General features: G+C 47.7%; 1 protein-coding gene across 3 annotated transcripts in view; it reads right to left on the reverse strand.

The window, feature by feature from the left end:
• The window catches only part of PAPLN (papilin, proteoglycan like sulfated glycoprotein), a 62,741-nt gene extending 58,682 nt beyond the window's left edge, over nt 1-4,059 (reverse strand). For all 3 annotated transcript variants that reach the window (XM_082239377.1, XM_082239376.1, XM_082239375.1), the window contains exon 1: nt 3,737-4,059. The gene's annotated coding sequence lies outside the window, so the exon portion shown is untranslated. The remainder of the gene's footprint in view (nt 1-3,736) is intronic.
• Nucleotides 4,060-8,020: the final 3,961 nt, after the last annotated feature.

Genomic DNA, 8,020 nt, shown 5'->3' on the forward strand with positions numbered 1-8,020 from the left:
GGTAGCCTGTCCGCCTCCTTCTCGCAGAAAACTTCCAAAAATTCTGCGTACTTGTGGGGAATCGCTTGCAGCGTGCCTAGCTGCAGCTGTGACTCCTCTTGCTCCCCTTCCTGCTGGGGCATGATGCAGTGTTCAGCACAAAAGGAAGAGCCGAAGGTCAGCTGCCTCTGGTACCAAGCCAGCGCCGGGCTGTGCTTGTCCAGCCAACTCATGCCCAATACAATGGGCGTGTCCGATAGCTGAGTGACGTTGAAGCTGATGATTTCCCTGTGATTCCCAAGTCGCATCACCATTGGCGGCGTCTGCTTCACCACTTGCCCCCCTAGCAACTCCCTTCCATCCACCGTGACAACCTGCAGGGGCAGCGTGGCAGGCAGCAACTGTATAGCGTGCTTGTCGACAAACTCCTGCCCTATAAAGTCCGCGTTGCTGCCCGAGTCGATGGTAATTGGCACGTCCATGGTGATTCCATTGGGCAGCTGGAGAGATGCGGTGAGCCTCACCACTGGTTTGGGCGGGAGGGGGTTCACGGGCTGTAAAATCTCTGGGGACTGCTTCACTGACATGTCTGGCTGGGCCCCAGTGCCTCTTCCTCCAGCCAGACATCGTCGTTTCCCTGCTGTGGTTCTCCTTGCTGCGTTGCTGCAGTCACCATTGCTGAGGCTGCAGTGAGCTTGTGGAGCCTCTGGGGACACTCTTTCGCCATATGCCCTGGCTCCTCACAGACGTAACACTTCCTGTTCCCTCTAGGAGGCTTCGCTTTCACTGCTGCCGGTGCTAGGGCTCTGGTTGCTGACTGAGCCCTTGCACCTCCAACCTCCATAGGTTCGGCTCCTCCTCCTGGCGGAGGCGTGGATTGCGCCCGCGCTGCTTCTCTGGGAAGGAAGGAGGGGCCCCTGGCTGATTCGCGCCCTCCACGCCCTTCGTCCCTGCTCCACGGACGTTCTTCCAGCCTCACCCCCACTGCCAGTGCCCTCTGAACGACCTCCTGGGTGGTTCGGGGTCTCTCCCCCCTCGCGATCTCATCTTTAATCAAGCTGTGCAACCCCTCCCAAAAGAGGTCTCTTACAGGGGCCGAATCTCTGTCCCATTCCAGGGCACTGACCAAGGCGAAAAAGCGGGCATGGTACTGTCTGACGCTGGCCCTCCCTTGTCTTAGCCCATGCACCTCCTTCCGGGCAAGATCCACGTCAATGCTTGATAAAAAACAGCCATCCATCGCTTTAATAAAGGCATCTGCATTCTGGAGCGCCGGATCCTTATCCCTCCATAAATTGCGTAGCCATGCTTTAGCATCCCCATGCAAATGGGCCATGATGAATCCCACTCTCTCTTGCTCATCTCTAAAGTCTTTATGCAGCAGTTGCAGTGCGCACAGTACGTCTGCTCTAAAGTTGGGATACTGTTGCAGATTCCCATCGAAGTGAGAGACCAGCCCGCCTGTTCGTCTCGCCAACCCAATTCCCTCCTGCCGGGGTGTCTGCTTCGTCAGCACGTCTAACCTGACCTGGAGATCCCTGCAGGCGGCAGCTGCCTCCTCCTCTCTCTTCCTGGATGCGAGAGCCTCGGCATTCAGTTGTGCCACTGCTTTTCTGAGTTCCTCTATCTGCTGCTCAGCCGTCATGTCGTCTGCTGTTCGTGAGCTCACTAGTAGGCACCTGTTTCTCTCCCCTCCTCGGGGCTGTAGATGCCCACAATTTGGAGACGGAGCTTACTGTCAGAGCTGCTTGAAGATCCTAGCTCACAGAGGATCACGCTAGCCAGCGATCATTTAGTAAAAGTCTTTATTGAATTACAGTTTCCATTCTCACGCTGCTGCGCGCAACTCTACGTCTAGTAGCTAGATCGACGAAGCTCCGTCTGAGTCTCCGCCCCGTGCGCACCAACTTAATATCCTAGCCCTGCTCCACCTTTTCCGCCTGACTGTCCTCCTCTGGGTCCCTCTACCCCCCGGGGCTTCTTCCTTCCGGGATTCTTCTGACGCTGACCCGGACCCTCCTGCCTCCTTGCGCCGGGCTTTAGGACCTGGCTCCCTTTCCGGGCTGCTTACTGCGCCGCCTTCCTGTGCATTTGAACTTGGCGCGCGCGCCCAACCTTCCACTTTCCTCTTAACCGTTTCTTCGCTCCCCGATGGAGGTGTGGCCACTCCTGACTCATGCCCTCCCTCCTGTGGTGAGCTGCCAGCGCTTGCCCCCTGGCTCCCTTCCTCTTCCCTGCTCTCTGGCGGTGACGCTGGTCCCGATTTCCAACTGCTCTCCTCTGAGTCCCCTCTGGCTCTATCTTCCTGGGGTGCCCCCCTAGACTCCCCCCTTGCCCTGGCCACTGGTGCTCCTTTCTGTGAATCCTCTGATTCACTGGAAAGACTCGGAGATCTCGGGTCGTCGTCATCACTCATCTTTTCTTCTGCCTCCTCCCCTTCGCTCTCTGTTTCCTCCCTTGCCCTTGCCTCTGCTCCTAAACCCCTGACAGTTATTATTACTAAATTGCTTTGTTTGATATCTGTTCCAGTGTGACTGGTATCAGCTCAACAATCACAACCCCCTCCCCAGTCACCAAAAAATATATACAGTATTTTGAGCTGGAGATGCCACAGAATAAACATGGGATCTTTCTCATTTTGAGTGTATGCTCTGAAAGCCTTCGGATGATCCCTCCCTGAAGAAGCTCCCACTAACCCTAACCCAGCACTGCCTCTTCATGCTGGAGAAGAGCTACTCCTGTTGAATTTCTACCTCTCTCTGCCAGCTGTTAAATAAACGGAACCATTTTCTAATAGTCAGATTTATTGCACTCTGATTAATACCCTGGAATTTTTAATCCGCTCTTAAAAGGAGGCTGTCCCAACAAGTCAGTTGGTTTTTATGTGGAGAAAACTGCATAAGAAATGCCTTGATCCTGCAAACCTTTCCCCAGACAAAGTATTTTTTTAAAAAAGAAAAAGAAAGAAATTCCCGTGAAATCCTGCCTACAGGATCAAGCAAGTATTTGAAACAGCTCCAGAAAATCTGTGGAATTGTTCACACAACCATTTTAGCATGTAGCAACATGATTGTTTAATCAGCCCATGCCAGCCACCACGGTTTGTGCCAATTGTATAATGCCACCCACTGCTGTCCGCCTTGTGCTGAGCTTAGCTTATTTCACCATTGGCACTGAAGCATAACTGCACATTTTCATGGGACTGCAGTCTGTCTCACAGACAGCCACTGTTGCTTTTCGAAGCAGCCAAGCATATACACAGAAGTGATAGTTAAACAGAGGCATGTGTAGAAACCAATGGATTTTGTGGTACAATAGTTCCAAAACTTGGAACTTACTTTCTGACATATAAATAAAAGCACCCTTATCACCTTTCCTGCACATGCAGAATCTGTTAAATGTATACACTGCCTTCTCAGCTCGAAACTGAGAAGATTATCCAAAGGCAGACAATCCAAGTATATATGAAGCTCAAATTCTACCTGCCTCCCACATGGGAATGTCATCTTAGCTATTTGATAATATTTGAATTACTGAAGCTATGGGTGGATTAACATTAATTTAATACGTGAGGCTGCTTTCTTACTGCCAGGAAATCTGATGTTTATAATAACAAGGCTCACATTAAGTCATTTCTTCCCTGTGACTTTTACAAAACTTTTTATTATTCCGATAAAAAAGCCCCAAACCCAGACACTATGTGGACAATGAGAGGCACAAAGAGCCAAACAGTCAGTAATCCAAAGCGAAGACTTACCTGTGGCTGTGCTTGTCTGCTCACAGATGACTGCAAGAAGCAGCAATGCTACCTTAGATCACCACCACTCAAGTCCTCAGTCTTCCAGCTCAATCAGTGGCTCTTTAACACCACCTCTCTCCTCTAGCTTCTGTTTCATTACTAATCCTTTACTGCACAGGAAAAGGAGAGTTGGGTTTCATTTAACCCCTTCCGCTGCAAAAGTTCCTCCACAGCTTTCCTGTTTTGCTTTCAGAAGCTGAAGTTGTAACCATGCACACATGGAAGGGACAGGCTTTGAATGATCTCCAGCTCTTTAACCTGAGTGTCTTTGAACAAAAAAACAACAACACGCAATCTGTCGTTGGCTGCACAAGTCATTTCCAGGGCGGGGCCTTTCTCAGCTAAGTTTTTATTTTAGCCACAGGCAGCACATCAAAAGACAAGAAAGAGAGATTACGGGAACGGTCTATAATGCAGCTGTTGTTTCTCATTTCCATTAAAGTCCTGGAGTTTAAACAGTGAGATTTTGCAAATCGCATTTCCTTCGCAACCTGAAAACAGGCCTACACCAAAGTCCACCTTTGAACTTCCCCCCTCCTGCCCTTTGAAGCTGGGAACATCAATCCCAAATCTTGTGCAGGGCTGGATCCATCTTCACAATGCAGTGATTCAAATTCTTAGGACTTGTACATCTCAGAAGTCTGGAAAAAAATGCAGAAGCACCAAGATACGAATCTCTGCTTGAAGAATTTGTTTCTACTTTAATCTTCATTTGACAATAAGAATCCTCAGGAAAAGCCAACTGGAAAATAACTACGGCATTGAGCTGTGCACACACACAAAAAGCTGGTGGGAGGAATGCTTGCTTTTTCCTCCCCTTCTTTGAAGTCCTGTCTCTAAAGATCCCCTGGTTAACACCATTGGAATCAGGCAGGAGAAACAGTGCCTTCTGCAGTACCTAGACCTCACATCTTTTTTCTTTTTTAAAAAATAAAGCTAGGACCCACAGTGATTTGATGGGCTATGTCCTATAGGCCCAACTGAAGCATAACCCTGGTTGCACAGGTTTTTTTGAGTATTTATTTTTTATTTCTGGAATTTCTGTGTTGCTTTTCAAGGCAGCTGATAATAAATAAAAAAAATAAAATAATCTGACTTTCTTTTAAAAAAATTAAAGACTAAAAGAACAACACAGTATCATAACAAAGAAATGATAATATCAAACTTTTTCATCTCTCGGCATTTGTCCACTCTGAAATATAACTGAAATACTATTGATTAGCTCAAAAACCAATACATTATTTACTAGCAATATACAAATCTGAGGTTGTCAGCCAACTACAAAATTAAACAGCCCAGCATGTTCTTGTGCCTTTAATACCAGCTTGATCTGCAAAATCAGCAAGTGAAGTTGTTCCTTGCATTGAGATGTTTGTTGATGATGAAGCGGCTGCTGTTCAAGGTACAGCAGGGGGCAGTAATGAAGTTGCCTTGTAGTGCTTTAAATAGACAAGTCAAACCTGCTGCTTTTCACCAGTACAGTGGTACCTCGGGTTACAGACACTTCAGGTTACAGACTCCGCTAACCCAGAAATAGTACCTTGGGTTAAGAACTTTGCTTCAGAATGAGAACAGAAATCGTGCAGCGGTGGCGTGGCGGCAGCGGGAGGCCCCATTATCTAAAGTGGTACCTCAGGTTAAGAACAGTTTCAGGTTAAGAACGGACCTCTAGAACAAATTAAGTCCTTAACCTGAGGTACCACTGTATTAAATAAATTGACACGCCTAGACCTCATATGAGTTCAAGGGTCCTCTTTGTGTGTTCTAACCTTCCTAGATATAAATGCCCAGCAGTGGTAGTGGCTACCTGATGTGTGCATGTAAAACCTTGTTTGCCTATAAGGAGCTTAAATTTCTGAACAAAACGTTAACAAGACCGAAAAGAAAAAATGCCAAGGGCCTCTTAAGGAAAGCCCACTGTGTGCCTCCCTTCTGTAACCAATTACTGTGGTACCTCGGGTTTCAGATGCTTCAGGTTACAGACGCTTCAGGTTACAGGCTCTGCCAACCCAGAAATAGTACCTTGGGTTAAGAACTTTGCTTCAGGATGAGAACAGAAGTCGCGCGGTGGCAGCGGGAGGCCCCATTAGCTAAAGTGGTGCTTCAGGTTAAGAACTGTTTCAGGTTAAGAACGAACCTCCAGAACGAATTAAGTTCTTAACCTGAGGTACCACTGTACTGAAATACAAATTCTAGGTAAGGACTCGTCCACACTTAGTTTTTGCCCTGTACTTTCTAGGCACAGATCTGAGCTTTTCTGGGAAACGACAAGTTGGGTTTTTCATGGATTGCCAAGAGCATTAAAGAGCGACTTTTCACAGCAAAATCATTTGGTGGGTGGGTGGGGATCAGTGTGGATGTGCCCTAAAACTTGTTCTATTTCATTAAGAATAACCCTGACAAAACCTGTTCCTCTCCACCCATAAGTTTCCTTTTGATAGCAGCCTCTTCAGAGATGCTAGATGATTAAGCTATTTGGGAAGTTTGGGGCATCAGATAATGTGACTATCCAGCTGGGATCCAGCCAAGACGCATAGGGGGGAAAACCAGCTGTGCCTACTGCTCTGTTGGCCAAAGCTTAAGGGCAACATCTTGCTCAGTTGAAGAGCAGTCCCTTGGGACGTAAGAAATGTCAGCCCAAAATGAAGACTTTGAACTTTTAAAAAAGATTTCAACAAAGGTTTTGTTACTCTGTTTTATCCTGTATCCAGATGGGCTAGTATGATAGGGGAAGGTTATTCTTGTGAGGTTTTGGCTTAGCAATGGATCATTCAGTACCAGGAAACAGGTTCTCTGTGCTTCAAAAGACCACCAGACTGCAGCGCTTGAAGGCCAAAGAAAAAAGAAGCAAACAAACAACCAAGCAAGGGAGCAAGCAAGCAAGCACTACCTTCCTCTAAAAATAATTTGAGCCTCTTAAAATAATAACCACAAGGTTTAAAAATAGGATGCTATTAGAAAAATGGGAGTAAGTACAATTGACTGCAGTGGGGCTTTCTTCTTCTGAGTGGACATGGATAGGATTGCACTGTTATGCCTACTCAGAAGAAAGCCTCATTGAGTTCAATGGGCTCCTATTTAATTCCCCCCGCCCCCAAATCGTATGCTTGGGATTTCACTAAAATTGTACTTTCATATAAATTAGTCAGTTGTTAAGTTTAAAATTCCGTTATGGGTGGTGCTGAGTTTGGGGTAGGTGAGGAGAAAACTGAGAGTAATTCAGAGAAGAGGCACATTAAAAACATATCAGAACAGCTCCCCTGGCTTAGTGTGTGCCCGTTTCATTTCACCTCTGTTCCCCACATGGCTGTGGCAAGAGCCCATGCTGTCTACCCTCATTATGCTGTTGATTGATCGAAAGCTGTCAGGATCAAAAAGATTTCAGCTGAAGCAATCGCAAAACCCATGCAATCAGGTCAGAAAAGGGTTGATGATGTGGTACCACTACAGTCTACGCCGCTATGTTGCTGCTGGCAGGGAAGCACACACTGATTAACCCTAACCCTCATGCCTTTCTCCATTACTAGACACATTATACACCGTATGTTTCGCCCTATAGGACGCACTTTTTCCCCTCCAAAAATGAAGGAGAAATGTGTGTGTGTCCTATGGGGCGAATGCAGGCTTTCACTCTCCAGGCTTCAGGAAGCTATCCACAAGCCTTGCGAGCCTGGCGGGAGTTCCCGCGGGCTCGCAAGGCTTGCGGGCAGCAGCCTGCAGCCCACAGGCTCGGGGGACAGCGGGGAGGCACATCGCACCTTCACGCTGTTCCCCGACCTGGTTTGGAGGCTGGCGCTGGGGAGAAGCGCACTTCTCCCCAGCGCCTGCCCCACAAGCTCGGGGGACAGCGGGGAGGCGGAGCGCCGCCATCCCGCTATTCCCCGACCTGGTTTGGATTCCCCGACCTGGTTTTGGTTTCCCCACCAAAAAACTAGGTGCGTCCTATGGGCCGGTGCGCCCTATGGGACGAAAAATACGGTAATTGCCTGTCCCACAGTTAGGTCGGGTTCATTTTGAACCAGCTGAGAACAATGCCTGCAATTAAATGGTATATGGTTCTCTTATTTAACAAGTATACATTTTGCTGTCCCTCCAGGGTCCTTTAAAGATTCTGATGTATAGGCTCATTACATTTGTTCATAGATCTTCTGTAGTCCCCAGTTAGCTTTCAAAGAGAATGATGTCCTTTATCAACTCAGATCAGAAACAAAGAATAAGTCTTGCAGTAAGGTTGAAGCAGGC

This window comes from Podarcis vaucheri, assembly GCF_965113315.1.
Source record: "Podarcis vaucheri genome assembly, chromosome: 1".
NCBI classification, from domain to species: domain Eukaryota; kingdom Metazoa; phylum Chordata; class Lepidosauria; order Squamata; family Lacertidae; genus Podarcis; species Podarcis vaucheri.